At 41.3% G+C, this 21,791-nt stretch overlaps 2 protein-coding genes across 2 annotated transcripts in view; one reads left to right on the top strand and one right to left on the bottom strand.

Annotated features, from left to right (window-relative positions):
* The window catches only part of LOC106653262 (glutathione S-transferase-like), a 29,774-nt gene extending 11,994 nt beyond the window's left edge, over positions 1-17,780 (bottom strand). The window contains exon 1 of the mRNA XM_014372648.2: positions 17,206-17,780. The gene's annotated coding sequence lies outside the window, so the exon portion shown is untranslated. The remainder of the gene's footprint in view (positions 1-17,205) is intronic.
* A 3,324-nt stretch (positions 17,781-21,104) lies between these two features.
* The window catches only part of LOC106653195 (carcinine transporter-like), a 48,173-nt gene continuing 47,486 nt past the window's right edge, over positions 21,105-21,791 (top strand). Inside the window, exon 1 of the mRNA XM_014372533.2 lies at positions 21,105-21,367. The gene's annotated coding sequence lies outside the window, so the exon portion shown is untranslated. The remainder of the gene's footprint in view (positions 21,368-21,791) is intronic.

The raw sequence follows: 21,791 nt of genomic DNA, 5'->3' as shown, positions 1-21,791 counted from the left end.
GATAAAACCGTGGTTTGCTGGTTTTGGTTTGCCAAGAAAGATCATCGTCTCAATAAACAGATTGAGAAGTAATCACTCTTCTCTTAAAACCAGCCTCTTTAGAAAAGGTATTGTTAATGAAATTCTTTGTGCATGTGGTCAAAGCGACGACTCGCTTGATCACATTTTCCGGGAATGCGAATTATTTGCAGAACCGAGGAAAATCTTATGTGATAATTTAAGGAGCGCTGGCAAAGTCAGTCCATACAATGTGATATCGCTGCTTAAATGCGATAATAGAAACATTATCTATTTTATAGGAAAATTTCTTTATGATATCGAATGTAAAATTTAATATATACGGATACTAAGTATTGTAGATTTAAGCTTAATTATAAGAATCAATATGTAATATAAATATACGTTTGTATTTCGCGCTATTTTGTATTATACGTGGCCATGTACAAATTTCTTTGTGTTGCCAATAAAACTATATTCAATTCAATTCAATGCAAGTGGCAAAATCAAAATAATTATTTAAGTCAAAGCACGAAAAAATGGCAAGGCACGTTTTATGGTATTTATTGTTCTTAACTGTACTATTGTATATTTATTTAAAATAATTTGTTTTCCTTCCGAAGCGAAGACTATGCGCTTCTGAAAAGGAAGGCAGCTGGCTATAACGAAAGCGTCGTCAACTTGACCTACATCAGCCCTCGAGCGAGCGCGACTACGACGCACGTGTGACGCGCTCGTGCGCGATGATTTCATATATCGGCAATTTCCGGCGCAAAAAATCACACACGTGTAATGAAATGCATTTCGCTTCCGTCGAGCTTATATTTATAAATTTACATCGAAGCAATTGCGAATGGAGAGCGAACTCTACGTATACTTTTACGTCAATGCGTTCGACGATAACGTCGTTTTCGCGCGCTCAAAAAAGGCGCCGTATATAGCATTTTATTTTTTTCAATATCAAAAGAATTGCCGTAAATGTAGATATTTGCCATAAATATAGGTACCTGTCACGCGCGACAGTCGGAATACATATATATGGAGTTGAAAAGAAAAGTAAATTTATGCTCGAGCCGTACGCCGCTCACACGGAACAGAGATCCAGTGCAGCTCGGCCAACGCGTTCCGTTCGCTCAGTCACGGGAAATTCGATCGAGTTGGCTATTTCGATGTAATCAAAAGCAAAATAATCGGATGAACTTTGCGCTGCTCACCAGTATGTGTGCTCTGTGTGTGGGTGTTTGTTTGTATATTGGTATATATACGCGCGCGTGGCCCTACTCTAAATTGTCCTCTCTCGCTCAAAATGTGCACGGCCGGGCTTGAGTAACCTAATAATCAGTTTTTGTTGTGACGAGGGTGCCTGCGGAGCTCGGAATTTATAATGCAATATAAACCATCCCCAAACTGGCTCATTTTTTGTTACCGTGGCGAAAGAGTTACATTATTATACGAAATTAATGAGCTTTATTAATGCACGCTCGACCTCGCGGTCACGCGTGCGTTACATACGTGCACTACACATTGTATATTACAGTACTGGCATCGGCTCGACTATATACGTACGAAGCCTCGGTGCGCTCCCGAATTGTATACTTGAGAACAATGGCACGTACGCGCGCGAGCCTCGAGAGAATTGAATAGGCGATTTCGTGCTTAATTGTTGAAGGTGCCGCGTAGCGGCATCAGACGAGTACCAACGCCATGAAATTATATTGTAATATATCATACTTATTCGCACCATCGTGATTAAAAAAGCCGATTAATAATAATGAAGCTCGCGACGCGGCGTGATGTATATACGGTATATGTAACAGGATTTTGCCCTGTAAGCCGTTTGAGCTCGTAGCCAAGGTGCAGAGCGCGGTGCATCGCACGCACGCACACACACACTCACATCCACACGCGGGCGTGCTCATACACGAAATATGATAAAGTTAAACTGAAGAAGTGCAGCGCGTCGAGCTTCGCTGTATACGTTATTATACCGCAGTTTCTCTGCCTTAGTGATGCGCGCGCGTGTGCTCGTCAGCTTCGTGTTATACTTACCTGTGCGCGAGCGCGAGTACACACTTACCCGAGCTCCATCCTATTCGCAAACTTTATAGAGACCATTACCGTATAGCCGAAGTAATTTTACCCGTACAGTGGAGAGCAATTATTTACGCGTAAATCTCCCGCTCGCGGATATGACAAATAGCTCGCGAAAGAGGGGTGAATTTTTAATTATCATTACGAAAAAAGCACGCGGACGTGCGTGTGCCTTCGAGAGAGATTCGATGAATATGTTAACGCGCTCGAATTCAATGACGTAGCGTTGATTTCATTTCGTTTATGATAAAACTCGCGCGCTCGCGTCCGTCGGAATATTTTCCATGTTTATCCTCTCGCAAGCGCCGCGGCTCGTAAAATTCATGCGTACCTATATATATGTATGTTACAAGCCCTCGGTCCGCTTTACTGCGTCATAAATCCGTTGGCCAGAAATTATGCAAAGTTACATTGTAATTTCGTTTGACTTTTGTGCGTTATGCGAACATAGAGAAGTGTGTGCGACATTAATGCTCCATCCGTGACGACGACGATGGCGTAGCACCGAATAATGAAAATATTCAAAGTTTTAACGCGATCTTCTTTTTTTTTTTGTTTTTTATTACCTCGCATTCGGTTTTTCAACTGCTGCTTTCATTTATTATTATTATTATGTTTATATTTTCGTCAAAAATACAGATTAATACGCGACGCAGCTGCTATATGCTACTATAACGTGGGCGTGGGTATACCTACGTAATCAACGCGCCCGGTAATTCTTTTCACGCGCGAACGACTCGCGTTTTAATGGCATTTTCTGCGGCACTGCATTATACATATATGTCGAGGTTGAATTTTGAGCGCGAATATTTCGGTTCGATCAAATTGGGACTCGATATGAAAAATAAACGCATCGAAGTGCGTGTGCGCGTATCATCCGGTTTACATCGTGCGTCATCGTTAATCTATCAAAAATTAACTCCGTTTTTTAATAAATCTGCATATAGGCATACTCGACTCTCACTCTCGTCGTCATCGCCGTCACCGCCGCTTGGCGCGCTTATCGCATTTGAAAAGAGCTTTTAAGATTCTTAAGTTTCTCTCTGTCTTTCTCTCATTCTGTAAAGCGTGAGAGGAAGGAAAAGAGAGAGAGAGAGAGGAGAATTCTCCGTGTGTAGCCTGTACCGACTGGTTTAAATGGAACTTTTCTCGTCTTTTCAAAAAAAGTTCAAAGGTTTAACCTTGATCCAAAAAAGCGACCAGCGTGTATAAGACTACTTTTCTTCTCTCCTCCACCTCCTCGCCCCCTCTGTTTGCCGTTTTTCTCCGCTCCGTCATCTTTTACGCTCCGCGGCAGGGTATTAAAACAAAATATATCTCGCGGAGCTTATATCGGAAACATTATTAAGCGGAGCTGCTGCTGGCAGCCTTAACGTCGTGGCCGTGAAAACGCGCGTCCAAGTGCGAGCTTATTACGCTCGAAACGTCGGCGCGCGTGCAAAGCTAGTACACACTGCTTATAAGTTTTCGATATACAGTTATTATAAGTAATAATGCGTATATTATATATCTTTGCTCGCGATTCGCGTGAGAATTCCTTGCAATATCGCCTTACGTTCGCCCCAGCCATCTACATCAGCGATGACGTTTTAAATGAGCCGAGGGACCATATGAATTATTAAAGCTCTTTGCTATGTAGGTATACTAGACTCGATAGATATACCTATATGTCGCTGCTTGCGAGGACTTTCTCGCGCCCCCAAGTGGCTTCAGTCGAAAATTGCGTTACTTTCCACTTTTGCCCGTGACGTCTCTTCATGTTTTATCCATCGCGCAGCTGCTCGTTCTCTTCTCTCGCGTCTGTCCTATGCCCGCATGCATTTGCTGCTGATCTCTAAAAGATATACGGCTTTGACTCTTCCATTGGCCGGTTTCGATTAAAGAAAAAGAAAACTTCCGTGTAAAAGGGTGAATTCCAGATACAGTCACACGATAAAAATGTTTAATGATGAAATTATAAAATATGCGCGTTGCCTCTTGAGTCGAACGAATTCGAGCCGTATTCGGGTGCGCAAGTGGTATAGATCAACGTTAAAGCGTCCACGCTGCGCACATTATATAGTCGCGAGTGGTGTGCCACGAGCGCTTAAACTCGGCTAGGTACCTCGTGAATTGTCTGGCGATCGATTCGCCAGGCTTACATTGTTACGAGAACGCAGAGCTAAGGCACACTCACTCGTTCGTACAAACACTCGCACACATACATACATAAATATCACAGATATTCAATTAAGCCCATTTGAATTTCGCTCAATGCGCAATTTGAACGCGCGTACACGCGCGGCGGTGCCTGGCCGAGCTTACTGTAGCTCCGTTTCAACTTTTACACACACGTAGCCACGAGAGCCCAGCCTCGTCGTGTCGGCCGTCGCTGTGTAAGCGAGAGCGGGTGGGGGCTATTATTTCGAAATTCAAAGAAAATTTTACGACTAGGATTGTTGAGTTATCGGAGCTCATGGACGAAAGAAAGCCAAATGCGAAACGAGTGGTCGAAACGAACACTCGCGGTCGAGTAAACATATTGACGGAAAAGCGATTCCGCGACCTTCTCGTGTCGAGATTATCATCTCTTGTTTTTTGCTACTGCTGCTGCTACTGCACAATAAGAGTTTATTCTGTAATTTGAGAACTACGGAGGACGGCACAGTGGAGAGTGAAAAAAAAACGGACTGCGAGCAAGTAAAAGTTACACGCGCAGTAGTAGTTGTGTATGTGTACTTTTAAGGCATGAATTCACTCTCCGAGCAGCGGAGTACAGAAAAAAAATGGTGAGAAAGAGAGACACGGAAAGTGAGAGAACGAAGTAAAAGTTTTTTTTTTTTTAACGCAGTTATATGCTTAACTTTTCTTCTCTTTTATTCTTTCTCTTTTCCGCGTAAACTACTCGTTTGCTCCGGCTCACACGTATAGAGCATACGTATATATATTCGTAGTATATACAGAGCACGCAGTGCGTCGGACACGCGTGAGTTAGTAAAAAAAGAAAAAAAGCGGAGGAAAGAAAAAAGAGACAGGGAGCGACGACCGACACAACAACAACGCCGTTACGCGAGCTGCGCTGCACTCAAAAGGATTTTTCACGTGCAGTGATTGTGAAATTAATTGAAAAATCAGGCGTATATATGCGAGTCCACGCGCGTAATACGACGCAAAGACTTTCGCACGCTTTTATATTTCTCTTTCTCTCACTCTATATCTTCTTTTTTTTATCGCTCCTCGCAGCTGTGAAAATATGAAAATTATGATATTGTACGTATGCGATCGTTGTTGCTCGGTTTCGTATTTAAAAAGCGCGATATATCGTTTCACTTATACATATAAAAATTATAATATTGAAATGAAAAAGCGTATATATGAGTGTGTAAAATGTCGCACGCGGGCGAGAATCAAAAATAGATATGTTTCCCCTGAGAGAGGGAGCAGCTTGCAGTTGTCAGGCGTGAAAAATTTTCCAAAACGAATGTATCGTGCGCAACCGCGCAAAACCACTACAGCTTTTACACCGCCACGCGCATACTGCGAGCTCCTTCTCGTATACTGATATATGTGTTAACTGAACGAGTAACAATACATGTATGTGTGTGTTTATTTACGTGCGTTTGCGCGAGTATGTGTGTGCGAGTTTGTGTTACACATCAGGGCAGAAGGGAAACATTAATCATTCGAGCAGATGAGGCGCGAGGCAACGATAGCACCGAAGCCTTTTCTACCCTCGCGGGGCAATGGATAATGGATTGATCGATGTGTACAGATCTGTATATATGTGCACACATACCAATATACCCTGACTCTTGTGTGCGCACACATATCCACACACACACACACACACACTTGCACAGAAGAATTTTGTTGCCAGCGTCTACATGGTATCTATCGTCGATGAAATTTTTTAATCGTCGGTTCGGCGCGTGAAGCATATTAAAGCGTTGACGCCGTCACCGTTCACCTAAATGCCCCGAAATCGAGCTGCTGCCGTATATTTTCCGGACGAGTGATTTATCGAAGTATTATAGGAGTTTGGCATAGCTCGTGCAGCAGCTATGGTCGTATACGTACGACGATGTGTATTCGTGTGCGCGTGAAAAAATGAGAGAGAGAAAAAGCGCGAGAAAAAAGAAAGGAAAGAGTACAGCGGAGCGCTACAGTGCCAAGGCTTTGAGCTGTATACACTCTCGCCCCTTGTGAGCCTTGATATTTCACATTTCGATGGTAACTTTATCAGTTCGGTATGTGCAATATAGATATAGCTGCGCATTCCTGGTAAAAATGCTCAATATTTGATGGCTAAGTTTTGACCAACGAAAAATTTCCTTGCGATTAAAAGGGCCATTAGAATACATAATAGCCAGAAGGGTAACGTTTTTTTAACATTTCATGGCCATATAATTTTTCACGTTTTGTCTTTGTGAGGTTCGTATAAATGACCAGTTAAATATATTTTCAATAGTTATTTTTTATTATCTATGTTTTCAACGACAACATATAGTGCTTTCTTAGTGGTCACACTAAGACGATTCCGTGCGGATCAAGAACCTTCGAATGCTTTGAATGGTTTTGGCGAATTTTTTTTGTAGGATATAAAAAAATTCGAATAAAATCTTTAGTTTCGGTGCACAGCGTATGCGTTGACGACGACGACGATGACGATGATATTGACGAAGATTTTAATAATTGTACTTTTGTTTGATGCGAAATTTGCATTTTCGAAGCATGATTTATAAATTGATCGTCAATAATTTATAACCCTAAGGGCAAAATCATGTTTCAACAATATTAATAAAATGTTTTTTTGAAATATAAAATATTTTAAAAATGACTTTCTGAAGATTTTTTGAACATTTAGGAAATCAAAAATGTCCTAGGGTATAAATGTTTTTAAAAAATATTTTTAAAAAATATTTAAAAATGTTAGTATAAAAGATATAATAAACATTTTGAACGATTCAAAAAAATATTTTCTAATTCAATTGTAAAGTAAAAATAATGTTTCTGGGATATTTTGAGAATGTTATTTGTACATTTATGTAAGTATTTGAAATTATATAAATATGTTCTCTAAATATTTTGGAATTGTTATGATTATGTTTTTAAAACATTTGTCTGGCATTGAATAAGTGAAAATATTTCACGGTATAAAAATATATAACAAACGTTTTTAAAAAATATTTAAAAACCTTCTAGAAAAAACGATTATAAAATATTTTTAAGTAATCATAAAAATATTCCCATAACGATAAAGAAATGCGTTCAAAATGCTTATAGAATAAATTACAACGTTTTTGAGCATATATAAGTGATATGAAGAATGTTTATTGAATAGAATGATTAATGATGCTTGAGAATGCTTTACAAAATAGAATATTAAATGTAGATTAAAAATTATTCATTTGCCTCTTTCTCAGCTAAATTTTTGCTAGAAATAAAAAAAAATGTTATTATATCGTTCAATCGAACAGTTAGTAAAAATATTTATATATCAAGTAAACAATAGTTACTTTTTATTATTTATTCTAGATTTTCTTCCTGATAGCCAAAATCCCATATAATTATTGAATGGATTCGCAGGTATAAGTAACTTTAGCATTAGGAATTTATTAGGATTAGGTTGGCGAGTACCCGAAAATATACACTATAAGTAGACAAATAGATACAGTTTTAGTTTTATACGCCAATATCAATAAATTTCACGATGCCCACAAATATCTACGAGCTTTTACTGATACAGATTAATACGCGAAAAATTATCAGACTTGCGAGTATCCGAAAATATCCGCGAGTACATCAATCAGTTTTCATGGATAAAAATTTATCCACGAAAGTTATTGAAGTAGCGAGTAGCCGTAAAAATTCTCGAGTATTCACAGATATCATTATATTTGCGTAAAATACTAGATCAACGAGAATCCGTAAATATCCATGAGTATTGAGGTGTGTACAAATGTATCCACCAAAATATTTATGATTAGCGAGTATTTACGAGCATCTACGCATTCAGATTTATCCACGAGAATGATTAGATACACGAATAGTCACGAAATCTTTACGACTATCCACGGATGCAATTTTATCCGCCAAATTCACGAGTGATACATCCTGGAACCAATTAGATTTACAAAAACAATTGTATTTTCGAGCTCTTGAAAAAATCTACCCATGCATCGACGCATACGAATTTATTTATGAAAATAATTAGATTAGCGATTACCCGCAAATATCTACGGATACAGTTTGAATAATTATATATCGCTAAAAAGCACAAACATCCGTGACTACCAACGGATACACATTTTATAAGAGAAAATTGTAAATCAATTTTTAAATCATGCTTCGAAAATGCAAATTTCGCATCAAACAAATGTACAATTATTAAAATTTTCGTCAATATCATCGTCGTCGTCGTCAACGCATACGATGTGCACCGAACTAAAGATTTTATTCGAATTTTTTTATATCCTACAAAAAAAATTGATTTTTTTTTATTTTCGCCAAAACCATTCAAAGCATTCGAAGGTTCTTGATCCGCACGGAATCATGTTATATTTGCGTTTCTGTAAATTATAACCATTTTACAATACGCATGCGCGGAATTCCGACCACTAAGAAAGAAGTTTTTCAGGTAAATAGGCGATAGACGAAAACTAATTAACTTAACTTATACATTTATTTTGACTTTGCCACTTGCAGATATACAGATGAATGTACTCGCCATCTAGTGGTGAAGGCTTGAAATAGTTGAAAATGAGTCATGTTCGGGTCGTTTCAAATGTGATTTATAATTCCAAAATAATTTTAAAAGAAAAATAACCAAAAACAAGCCTATTAATTGTGAAAAAGTTCTTAGAATTGATCAAAGAGTGCGCTAGAATTTTTTCAGATTTTACTGAATTTTTTTTTGATTTTTCAAAATTTTCAATTTTCAAAAATTGAGAAAATTTTTCAAAAAAATCTGAAAAAATTCTAGAAAGTTAAGTTAAAAATTCTAGAAAGTTTCTAACAAATTTTGGTGTTCTAACCGCCATTTTGTTTACTTAAACTTTATTTTCTCCAATTTAAACCACGATAACTTTCAGTTTAGGGTCCATGAACGCTTTATTTGCACCCGAGACGCCAGGACTTCAACAATTTCCATGTGAAAAATTAGAAAGAAACAAATTATTTTTTTTCAAAACTACGTTTTTTTGGATAAAACCATTCATAACTTTTGACGGGTTGGTTATATCAAAAATCTGACGCCGGATTCGGAAAGTTCATTAAATTTTGCGTAGATTATGCTTACTCGCAATTTTTTCAGACCTCATTTTCAACAAAAATATAACGCCTCAAAAAAATATCGAAAAAGTGTCCGTCCCGGACTTAATGGGTTAAGTTTTCAAACATCTTAAATTTTCGTATTTTGTTCAGTAAGCCATTATTAATGTTAAATATTTTTACTGGAGATAACATTGATATTATACGTAATCGTTCAGTGCCAGATACGAGCCGAGTTGCTCCGAATAGCTCGAAAACGCTTCGCCGGTATTTACATACTCCTTGAACTGATCCTTCGTGCATCGTCGATTACGCTTCGGTTTCATCCGCGTACACCATTCGTCAACGTGCATGTCTCAGGTTCGATCCGCGCATCGACGAGTTGCCAGCTTGGTTCAATAAATTTTGCAAAAATTAAACATCTTAACTTGATCTTGAAAAATTAGAGTTATATAGCACGCTTTAGCTTTTATTTCGCTTTTCCAAACAGCTAATTGATCAAGCAAATCGTACAAAGGACGCGATCTACTGTCGCGCGTAATTAAATAAGACAAAGCTCGTATCGGTGCAACTATGTATAATGGCAAAAATAATTTTCCACCCTCCGCGCGACGGATCGCAATCGGCGGTAGTTTTGTGTTACACACGTAGGTATATGTGTGGGTTTATCCCACACACGATACAGTCGAAAATTGTATCGCGTGTATGCATCGATTTAGGCGCGCGCGCTCGCGCTTGACTCGTCAAGTTTATCCGCGCGGTATATGTCGTATAGGTATGATGTACAATGGATGCTATATATTTGCTTATTGTCGCTCGGCTAGCTGCAAGCTCTCTCTCTCTTGGCGACGTCGACCTTGGCCCCCTCCGCGCGCGCGCCACGTTTTCGCGGTACACGACTCCTATATAGGTATGTCCAGTGTATATGACCAGTGCCGCTACATATATATACGTGTATGCGCTCTTCGAAGCATCTAATCGTTGACGCTTAATTAACCGGTGTATATGCTTCTCTCCACTGTCTGTCTTTCTCTCTCGTTTACGACTGCACCTATCTCGTGCACGTATTCCATGTGCACTGCATCTCAATCGTCGCGAGAATAATTGAGCGCCTGCACGTGGCGTTTCGTTTTGATCCACGCGCGAGGTAAGCTGCTTGGGACTTGACTGTATAATAAATATCCGACGGCCATCGTGCGAAACATAATGAAAGTAAAGACAATAATCTAATCCACTCGTCCATGATAATAATTTATATCCTAACTCTTTGTGAATAGTAAATACTATAGAGTGCAGAATTCTATAATTTACCGCGAAAGCGGTGCTATATTTTTCGAACGATAATGTCCAACTCGAGCCGCGACAACGCAACGACTCTTGATAGCTGGCATATCTGTCTATCTATATCTATCCATCTATCTATGTAGCTCGTCCCTTATGCCGCGCATCGCCAACCACCGCACCGCCACTGCGCCGCACCGAAGAAAAGTAATTAGAGCAAATGGAAAGACTCGCGCGCGCGAGTGACGCTCTATATAGACTGCGCTGATGAGATGGTGGAGCTCTCACTCACTCATCCTCTCTCTCTTTATTATACTAGTCGCGGCTGTGCAGCGAGAAAGATAGAGAGAGACGAATAATCGATACACGTGTTATATGCATATGCCAAGTCTCTCTCCTCCTCCTCCTCCTCCTGCTTCTTCCTCCTCCGACGGCTAGCGTACGTTTATCCAAACGGGCAAGGAAATAACGTGTCCGATTATACGGATACTCCGTGGCGTACGTATAATATACGTGAAAGCTCGAAATCTGGATTTTCATCTTTCTTTCTTTTTTTTTTATGTGAAACTTCTTACGGGACGTTTGGTAGGAGGGCTAATCCGCGTAATAGGAGCGAGCGCGATTATAATCCTAGAGGAAGATAGACTCTTTAGAGCCAGAGCCTTTTATGCCTTAAGAGTATGCCGGTGCGCTGTGGTAAATGCCGAAATTCCGTGGCGAGTATAACACAAGAACAGTCTCGGTCCTCATAACTTTGCGATGTCTATGTTCCGTCAAGTATATGTTATCAATAAATGTGATCTTAGATCTTTTTATAAATACTCATAATTATGAAAAAGGTTCGTATATGTAATCTTATTATCGGAATAGTTCTGAATAGGGTGTTCAGAATCAAGGACGTTTACGTTACCGAGCTTGCGTATATGTATGGCACATATATTTATGCAAACATACAAATTTTTATAAATTCATAAAAAACGTATAAATTCATGAAAAATGAGTCTTATATTTGTAGGAAGATACAAGATCATTATTCCAGAACTCTTTTAAAATCATAGCAAGATTAATCGTAATTAATGTTGTTGTACTTGACCGTGCGCTTTTTGATTTCATCAACAGGTGGAGATTCCATACTTGATATCGTGGTAAAAAAATTTCTTATTAGTATATAGTGTGTAGTTTATGTAGCCCCAATTTTTCTTGCTGACCTGGCCCAGAGTGTTGTTCAAGGCGGCCCAATTCGTAACGGCCCACCGGGAAAGTTCCCAAATTCCCAATGGCCAGTCCGCCTCTGAATTCTCATCACATATTGCGTCTGTCGCAGAGCATCGCGCGTTTAATTTCTCGCCATTGTCATCGAGCTTGAAGCTTGGAAAGTTTTCACGGTTGCGAATGCATAATTCACTCGCGCTCGCGTGCGTGAGTGCGCGACTGCGTCAGTGCAACAGTACACTATCGAGTGTGTCTGCCACACAGCGCGCAGAAACTTCCACCCAGTTTTAAATCTTTCCTGACTAAAGGAGAAAATAATGCATATTTCTCAGAGCGATAGAGTGGCGTAAATATTAGATATCGCGCTTCGGTGGTGTGCGTATGCGCGCGCGCGCGCGTCATATCTATATGTCATATAGCCAGTGTACGTAAACGTGAATTTTGTCCACGACAATGATCCATGTACACACGGGTGCATAAAAAACAAGGCACAATCAGATAAAAACTGTAACTTTTCCGGCTCGGCGGCAGAGAGAACGAGCGTAAATTTTTGGCAGATTTATTTACAGACGATGCGTGCTCGCGGAGAGTTTATGCTCGCGCGCTACAATAATAATATATCTTCGAGTTGTAATATCGCGCGCGCGTGTATGGATTCGGACCGACCATCAACGAGCGCGTCGAAATTCGCACACACACGCGCTCACCGAAAAATGTTTATAAATAAGCGAAACGCTAGCGGGACATTTATTAACGACAATTACGGCGCGCGGACGGCCACCGCTACCACTTCGCCTCTAAAGCTGCTTATACATTCAGCGCGCGGTGGATCGTGCCGCACTAGCTGCTACTGCTGCTGCGTGCCTAGATATATATCTATACATATATCGCTCATGCAGTAGTGGTAGTAGTAGTAGTAGTAGCTTCGCGCTCTCTGCAGCGCAGTATATAGCTCGGGCGCCCAATTAAAAGACCGTACTCGAAGTGCCCGCGCGTTCGCGTCAATTATTTTCTCGTTCCCCGAGCTGCTGCTGCTGCTGCTGCTGCTGCTGCTGCAACGACACAAAGTGCACTGCAGTAGCACACAGGCTTGACACTCGTTAGATATATACACGTATGTCGGTGCTGCAGCAGCAGACGCGAGCAAGCGACTGGAAAGTCTATATATCGCGTACATATTTCTTTTTTCTCTTCTTCTTCCGACGGAGAGAAGTTGTATATCATGGTACATATAGAGGTGCAGTTGCGATTTTCACTCGGCGTATATATTACCTTCGTATAATCGGGAAACTGCACTGCAGCGACGCAGCCAGCAAATAGAAGACGAGAATGGTGGACGAGATGAAAGCAAAGTTCATGAAAATTCAATTTGGCCAATGTGTGACCGCGCACACGATGGATTTGTATTTTATGTACATTTGCATGTGATAGAATTCTTCGCGGTAACCATCAACTTTCATGTTACGGCGTAGCCGCTGCTGCGGCCAAACCCAGCGTATTTAAGGGCTGCAGAGAGAGAGAGAGAGAGAGAGCTTATACATACTAAAACCCTGAGCTGTCTCCCATATAAATGAAATCTCTCTCTATCTCTCTCTATCTCTCGACGGCTACTGCGCTTGCGAACTAGATTCAATTATCTTTAGTCATTGTGCGATACGTTTAATGAAAATTTCATCACTCTATACACTTTACTTTGGGAGAAAATCGCATTATTACCATCGGCCAGCAAGCGTACGTACGAGCGCCGAGTACATTTTCACTTTGGACGCGCGTCCGCACTTAATATATATTATATTTCACCGTGTCGACTAGTATGAGGCTTTATTTTTTTTTTTTTTTTCGACAGCAATCATCGCGATTGGGTGAAGAGTAAAACTCGCAAATTCATCCTACTTTTCTAATTATGATAAATATTAAAATTTTGCTTGCTCACCACCGACTCTTGGAGGCATTGATTTTTCCCCCCTTTCTTTCTCTCTTTCTTTCCCTCTCGCGTTTTTTCGACAAATAATTTTCTCTCTGGCCTTTCTATTTTGCCGACGTCCTGATTAGTGGCTCAATTAATGGCGCGCTTGTGCTTTTCGAGAAAAAGGAATTTTTGCATCTCTCGATTAGGTTGGCAAATGCATCGGTGCATTATTACTGTTTTAAACGTAACTATATCGTAGAACGAAAAAGTTTACTTTTTTTTCTATAAAATGCGAAATATTTATAGCATTGCAAACTTTTGTTCTACCGCACGACTAAGTGTGTACATACTTTATACCGCATCTTTTTTTGTCTTCTTTTTCAATATTTATAGAGACTATATAAAAGATTTCAATAAAAGATCAAGAAATAAAGTGCAGAAAGATGTAGCACAAGAAGGTTTTACACGATACTCTTGTTTTAGGATTTTAATTCAATTCTATATACCAGTAGCACTGACCAGAAGAAAGAAAATTTTAGAGCATCATTTTTGAAAAAGGTACACTTATTCCTTATCCGATCATTGAAGTTAATGCCACAAAATTGTATCAATGGCATTTTCATGAAATATTCCGACAACGTGCTGCGCAGCCACTACTCGAGAGCTTCGTGTATGTGTGCCCGCAAACTCGAGCTATTTTTCAATTTCACATAATACGCCCAAGAGAAAAGAAAGGAAAAGTACGTATATCCACTTGGTCCCGCATCGCACGATCGCGCGATTTGTCCTGACGTACTTGTTGCGAAATTGTATTTTATCAAATTATATACACCCCGGCCTTCGAGAAGAATGTATACGTGGATGGGGGAGGGTGTAGCTGCAGCTGTGTAAGGGCGCGAGATTTTTCTTAACGATGTAAAAAAAGAAAATCAAGCTTTACGCCTAGCCAAGCGCACGCGTCTCTTATCCCTTTTTTATTTTTTTCTCTCTGCCCAAGAAACAATCCAATCCGACGCTTTTATCAGAGTAGAGAAGAGACACAGATCTTAGCGAGAGAGCGAGAAGAAAGGAGAGAGGGTCGTATATTTTTATCATCGCTTACACAGCGCGGATAAAAAAAAATCTTCAATTTCCAGCTCGTCAAGTTCAAACTAAAAATTCACAGCATTCCTGTGTATTATATTCTTGTGTACGTTTGCGTATCGAAGTACGCCGTATACGCGTTGCATAGTGTATACGTTGCCTATGGAAATTTTATCGTCGCGACAACGAGCGATTATGTCAGACATCAAGTTTTATTACAAGTACATATTCTCTCATTAGACGTGTACGGTTGACATAACGCGCGATATGAATGCTCTCCCAGATATATAGGTGCTCGTCGATCGATCATGCCCAATATTTTTATTTTCAATACAACAATCATCGTATTATAAATCGCAAGCAATGATGCCGTCGACCGATGAAATCGACGCTAGTAAATATATATTACGACTTATATGTCTCGTACATGTATAATACTGTCTTCGTACGTGCGCGCATCGCTTCTATTATCTCTCTCTCTCTCTCTCTCTCTCTCGCATGTGTTGCACACAGTACTATACAACGGCTGCTATATGAAATCTTATTAAATGTCCTATACACACCTCAGCTCGCTGTTCGTGTATATAGCCCTGCACTACAGCACGCGCGTATACTACATGCATGCATGTATGCGCGAAGCGCATATTACACGCGCATAGCGCGAACGTTTGTCGGAACTGAGGGTATATATATCCTGTATACACAATAACTCCCGACTATTTCGTCGTCGTCGTCGTCGTCGCCGCCGCAGAGTGAATTATTCCGATTCCGTCTTCGAGGGGATTTATGGCGTATATACATCGACTGCATTTCTCTCTCTCTCCGACGATAGAATCGATAGTGTATTCAAAATATTTACATTACAACTTATATAGCTTCCCCTGCGACTCTCACCCTCCCTCGTAGAAAGTCAATTCTCGTTCGCATCTTCGACGTCAGAAATCGAGCGAGTTTATCACGTAGTACGTATGAAAAAATGTATTTCATGTACGCGTCGCCAACTCATTCTGATAGGTGGACGAGTGAGCCCTAATTTTCTGATGACATGTTATAAATCGAATCGCGATGTACACTCGGTATCAAGAGCCAACCGAGAATTATAATGAAGCCGCTGCTGCCGCCGTCGCGGCCGCTATTGCTGCTGCGGTTTTTGCAGGACGATGCAGGAAAAAAGTAGAGAAGCGCGTGGCGGCGGCTTATTTACATTTAAATGAGATCGCGACGGATAACTTTGCAGCTATTTTTTTTGTGTTTTCTTTTATTTTTTCTTATTTTGTTCAAGGCCGCGCGTCGAGACGTAATTCAGCGACATCGGTGCAGAGCCCGAATTGTGCTTTGAATATAACGCGGAACTTAATGACAGTGCTGCTGTTGTACATCACCGAGAGACCCTACTACCAGGCAAGTGAAATTTTGGTATTAAATCACGCGTCGTATAACTCCCGGAGTTTAAGTCGCTGAGACGTTTCATTTGTCATATCTGCTGCTGCTTGCAGCATATTGCTGCTCTCTTGCACTGTGTGCCGTGCCGTGACAAATTTCAACGCTGATAAGTCGGAGAGAAAATAATACACATTCTGTTATACGCGGCTGAACCGTAAGCGGAGTTTATTATTATGTACGTGAAATCTCTTTCAATTTCGACTTGTCAACTCAACCTCCCTCTCTTATCTGAGGATAATTGAAAACACTCGCACAATACGTCGCAATGAAAAAACTTATCCGCGTAAAAATAATACGCGAGCGAGTCAACCGGTCATCTCAGTCGTCCTAATTCCTTTTGTTTTTTTTTTATTTTCGTCCATTAGATGCACCAAAACGAGAGAGACTTGCAATGTGCATGCAAAGCACGTAGATTATGTATAGTAAGTTTAAGCCGAGTGAGTCCACGTGGAGGAAGTTTAACAATGGATTTGTCGACAAGAGCTAGCTAGGCTAGCTGCTGCTGTGGCCGATAGTTGCGGAGCAAGGAGTTCTTTTGAAAAAAAATAGAGGGTTTAAAAATAAAAAAAAAAAGAAGCATATACGTGCGCGAATATAAAGAGTGGACCTTACGTACGCGCTCCGAGTCCACGTCTCTATTCATTCGTTTCTGCAGATTTTTTTCCTCCTTTTAGACCGAAAAAAGGGCTACAATTTTGCATTGCAAATCACGAGGGAGATGTACGCGCGCACGCCCGGCCAAACCAAGTGGAATGGCTCGTGAGAAGGTCGGACGAGGGAATTTCTCTTTTTTTTCCTTTTTTTTTAATAAATCTCAACTCGTTGCGTGCGCGGACGGTTATCGACGAAGTATTGTATTTTCCTGTCGTATCTCGCGATGTTATTCCTCAAATTTTTTTAGCTCTACGTAAGAAAATGAAAAACAATAAACCAAAACTCACCTTTTCGAAACTATCGTGCCTTTCCGCGAGTCTCACTTTCACTTATAATACCTCGTCGACGCGCACGTGAATGAAAAAAAAAATCCTCGATATTCTTGTGTCTATTATGACTCGAAGACGACAGCTTGAAACGTAAACAACATAAAAGAAAAAGAAAAAAGGGGAAAAAATAAGAAAATCTAGCACTCGAGTCGCGCTGCGAAGCTCGGCTAGCGAAGCACGTGACACGCGCTCGCTGCAGCAGGCATATACCCGCGATACAATAAGCGACTTTTACAAAACCAGCTGTGTGCCGTATACGTCAGCGGTGGTGGTGGTGCCGCTCACTGGTCGCTCTAGCTCTTTTTCTATTTTATACAATATACGTGGATCTATAGTACTGGATGCACTGGCCCGAGAGTTTGCCACGATTACATATATAGATCGAGATAGATTTTCGCGATGTTACTTAGCTATATAAGTACGAGCGAGACGGGGAGCAGCGGCGGCCGCGGCGAGAGCTCGATTATTCGCGCGCGCTCGGGGTTGACTGACGAATTTTCCCAAGCTGAGCATTCTCTATATAGCGCGCGCGTTCGCTCGCCCGCCTGCCTCGTGCCCGCGCGCGCGTCGGTCGCTCGCTCGGTCGGCCTCTATATAATATACACACGACGATGCTGAACCGCTGCCTGCAGCCGAGCTTCCGCAGACACGCTCAGATATGAGCCGTGCTATATACGTATTTGTAACTCACTCTCTCTCTCTCTCTCTCTCTCTCTCTCTCTCCAAGTGGCAAGCAGCAGCAACCCATCCACCCTCTTTTTGGTGCGCGAGGTGGTGGTAGTGTAGTATAGTAGCAAATTCTCGCGCGCACGCTGCCTGCCTGCCTTCGACCTTACATTCCTCTCTCTCGCTCGCACTCCCTCTTGCTCTCGCTCGCTCGCTCACTCTCTCAACCCCTTCAACCTTCTCCTACTCCTCCTCCTCCTCCACCTTCTCTCTAGGCGCCTGTGTGTGCTCCTCGACAGCAGCAGCAGCAGCAGCAGCACAGTGTGTGCATCGTATATACCACTACTACCCTCGTCTCTCATTCTCACCCTCCTTTTCTGAAACACGCGCGAGGCGCTCCAGATCAAAAGGGCGCTTATATAGATATATGTACGCGATGACGATAACACATTCACACGTGTACGTAACGTGCGTCCGTGTATAGCGAATGTATGTATGCGTGTCTCTTGCACGAGTGTCAGTCTGTCATGTGTACATGAAATATGTATGCGTGTGAATGCAGAATTTTGCGCGCGCGTATCGTGCAAGTATAAGACACGCGAGAGATGGAGGAGCGCACTGGCCCTTGCGCGCTTTTGATTATATATATATACTTGCGTAGACGACAAGGAAGATGACGATGATAGTTTCGAAGATAACCGTAATATGCTTTCTCAGCCTGTAATGCAGTCTCCTAACTCTTTTGTTCTCGTCACAACGATCGATTACTTTTTCTGAGCTGTGCCGATCTGCATCCGAGAATCTTATTTTATAATATTAATTATGTTGTAGATCATTATTTACTGTACGATTTTTTACCCTATTTTGCTGCAGTCTTGCGATTGTGTTTCGATCGCTACAAGCGTCGACTCGATGCGCTATAACCTATTTTCAATAGAGATCGACAACTCCGGTCGAACGAATGCGTTTCATTAATCTTATTATCGAGCTCTAATGATGTTTGCAAAAAAAAGAGAGAAAAAAATCTCTAATACGAAGCTTTCATTCGATAATAAAGTCAAAGTCTAGCGAAATTAAGTGCCCGTGCGCTCGCGCGATCGAGCGGGCGCCTCTCTTTACCCTCTAACGATGTTAATCAAAATTTTTTGTCAGATCGAGCGGTCCGTTGGTAAGCAGCTCTTCTATGCAGCACACTATATCGAGCGGTGAGTTTTTATATATATACGTTATATACCTGTATCCAGCGATCGATCAAAGAGCGCAGAATAATTGCCGAGACTGCAGCGCGGTCTTCTCTCGCACACACACACACACACACCTATGTATACACGGGCACACGTGTACGCGTGCCGAAAATTCGGGATGCGCGTCACACTTGTAGACACCACCCGTTACCACCCTCGCAGCATAAAAGAATGCGTATATATACGATCGTGCACTTGGTTTGCAATGTAAATGAATTTTTCCAAAAATTATATGCAGCTTTATTTGTTGGAATTTTGTTGAATTTTCAGTTGAAGTCACATTTGTATGCAGCTGCTTATTGATTTAAAAAATGAGTTTTATTTTTTTAAGGAAATGTAAAGAATAACATTCCAGAACTTGTATAGAAGATTTATTGTATTCGAAAATGTCATATTTCATTGTGAACTTTTAGATTTTGTCAACAGATGGAGTATCACAAATCCGCAAGTAGTCAAAAAATTCTCGATTGGTATATAATGTTTGTTTTTCAATGCCATCTCTTGCCTATCTAGCATTACTGGTTCTCAGCTAGGCAAGGATATAATATACTCGCGACGTAACTCGGCTGCTTTTTTTTTATTCTCGCTCGCTTGCTCAAGCGCGCGCGCAACGTTTTATAAAATACTCCTGCGGGTGCATTTGAATATTCATATCTCGCGTAAGAGGGTCGCGCGTTGCACTACACACATACCTATATAGCCTAGTGCAGGCGCGAATCGCGGAGAAAATAAAATTATCCAATGTAGCAGCAGCGGTAGCACTTCAGCGCCCAGCACTGCCCGGAGAAAATGGCAATTACTTTGAGTCATTTGTACGAGTGCGCTACAGAGGGGCTCTTTTGTGTCGCTTTACTCAACTCGCGCTTTAAAGGAGGCCATATAACTTTGTATTAAACTATTGGCGTCGTCTTCCGCGTCTATAATAATAATAATAATAATAATAATATATTTCAAGTCTATATAAGTAATTTATTACGATTCGAGATGCGAGAGCTGTACTGCTTCGCGAGTAATTACTGCAGCATTGACCTTCGACTCTCTCTCTCTCTCTCTCTCTCTGGAAACTGCCCGAAGTAAAACTGCCTGCTGCCTGATTACAGCATGCACTCGCGACTCGAAATGATACTTTGGTCAAAGGCAGATCCATCGCTACTCTAAACGAGGTATTATGAGCACGAATTTCTGAATATGCGCGTATACCCGCATGTGTGTGCGTTCCGTGTCCCAGTAACGAAAAGACAAAAGATACCCGCTATAACATCGAAATCGTCCACAAAAGAAAAAGACTTGATACGTGTGCAGACCAGACCCAATACTCGTGCTCGCCGTCTATCGCAATTACAATCACTCAGACGGTATTTTTCTGGCTACTGCTGCTACTGCTGAAGCTAAGACGCGATCTCTCTCTATCGCGATTCGCAGATATAGGCGTAAGCATCGGGCACTGCAGCAGCATCACCCGGAAGACGCGCTCGGCATTTCCGGCAAACTGCAGCTACACACAGACATACGTTCGCCGAGCAAAAGGTCGGCCAAGGCTACCATCGCATGTGCATTTACGTATACGCGCATCTGTGTCTGTGTGTGTGTGTACGAGTAATATGCACGCAGTGCTCTATGAAGAATCATAATGGAGGGCAAAACACACACACGCATGCAGGCACGACGTCTAATGTTTGGCACAAAGTCGTACTGCACAATTAGACATCTATATAACTATGCACGTCGGTTCTGCGGCTAATAGTTCGCGACTCTGCTCGTGTCTCTAGGCTCTTTTTCGTCGTCGTCGTCGTCGTCGTCGTCGTCGTATTGTGCAGTCGAGCACAGCTGCTCTCTTGCCTCCGGCGTTATACACCAAGCAGCACTCCATCCTCGCGATAGCTCGCACTCGATTCGTATACGTATGTAATAATCGAGGAGCTGTTTCGGGTATCGGGTCCGCACGAGTCGCGCGCGTGCATCATTGTACCCACGGATATCGATGCACTGGCTTTGCTCGTTGTAACTGCTGCTGATCTCGGCCGATCACTGTGCCGAGTCGTTGAATCGCAATTTTCGGCTTTTCATTAAATTTCCTCGTCGATGTTGTCGTTGTTGATGTTACACGCTTGGTCGAGGCTGCTTGTGACAGTGTTTTTCAGTGCGAACAGCAAATTCTCCGTCACCGCTGTTCGAGTTTCGCCGCTTCGAGGCTTTCTGGCTTGCTAAACGTGAGTGAGTTTTTCGTTTGATTTTACTTTTAATCATAATTACGCATTGTGATGTGTACAATGGCTCAAGACACTTGCCTTAAAGTAATCCACATAATTGTTAACCGACGAGTTAAAAACAAAAAAACAATATACCCTGGTAGACATATTTAACATTTTATGACTAGTTTTTGTCTAATGAAAAATTTTTTGGGCCATCAAAGGACCTTCAAAAGTGGACATATATTGACCAAAAAAGTAACTTTTTTTCTTACGCCTTAAGGTCATATAACGTTCCGCGTTTTTCTAATAACCATTTTTGACTACATGGAATTCGCGCGTCAATTGTCATTTAAACATATTACAGCAGTATCATTAACATTACATAATAAATTGTATTTAGAAATGAGTCTAATTGCGTCGCAATGAGGCAACATACTATATC

The sequence above is a fragment of the Trichogramma pretiosum genome, unplaced genomic scaffold (assembly GCF_000599845.2).
Source record: "Trichogramma pretiosum strain Unisexual culture from Peru unplaced genomic scaffold, Tpre_2.0 scaffold30, whole genome shotgun sequence".
Classification (NCBI taxonomy): Eukaryota; Metazoa; Arthropoda; class Insecta; order Hymenoptera; family Trichogrammatidae; genus Trichogramma; species Trichogramma pretiosum.
This window is presented reverse-complemented; position numbering and strand designations above follow the sequence as displayed.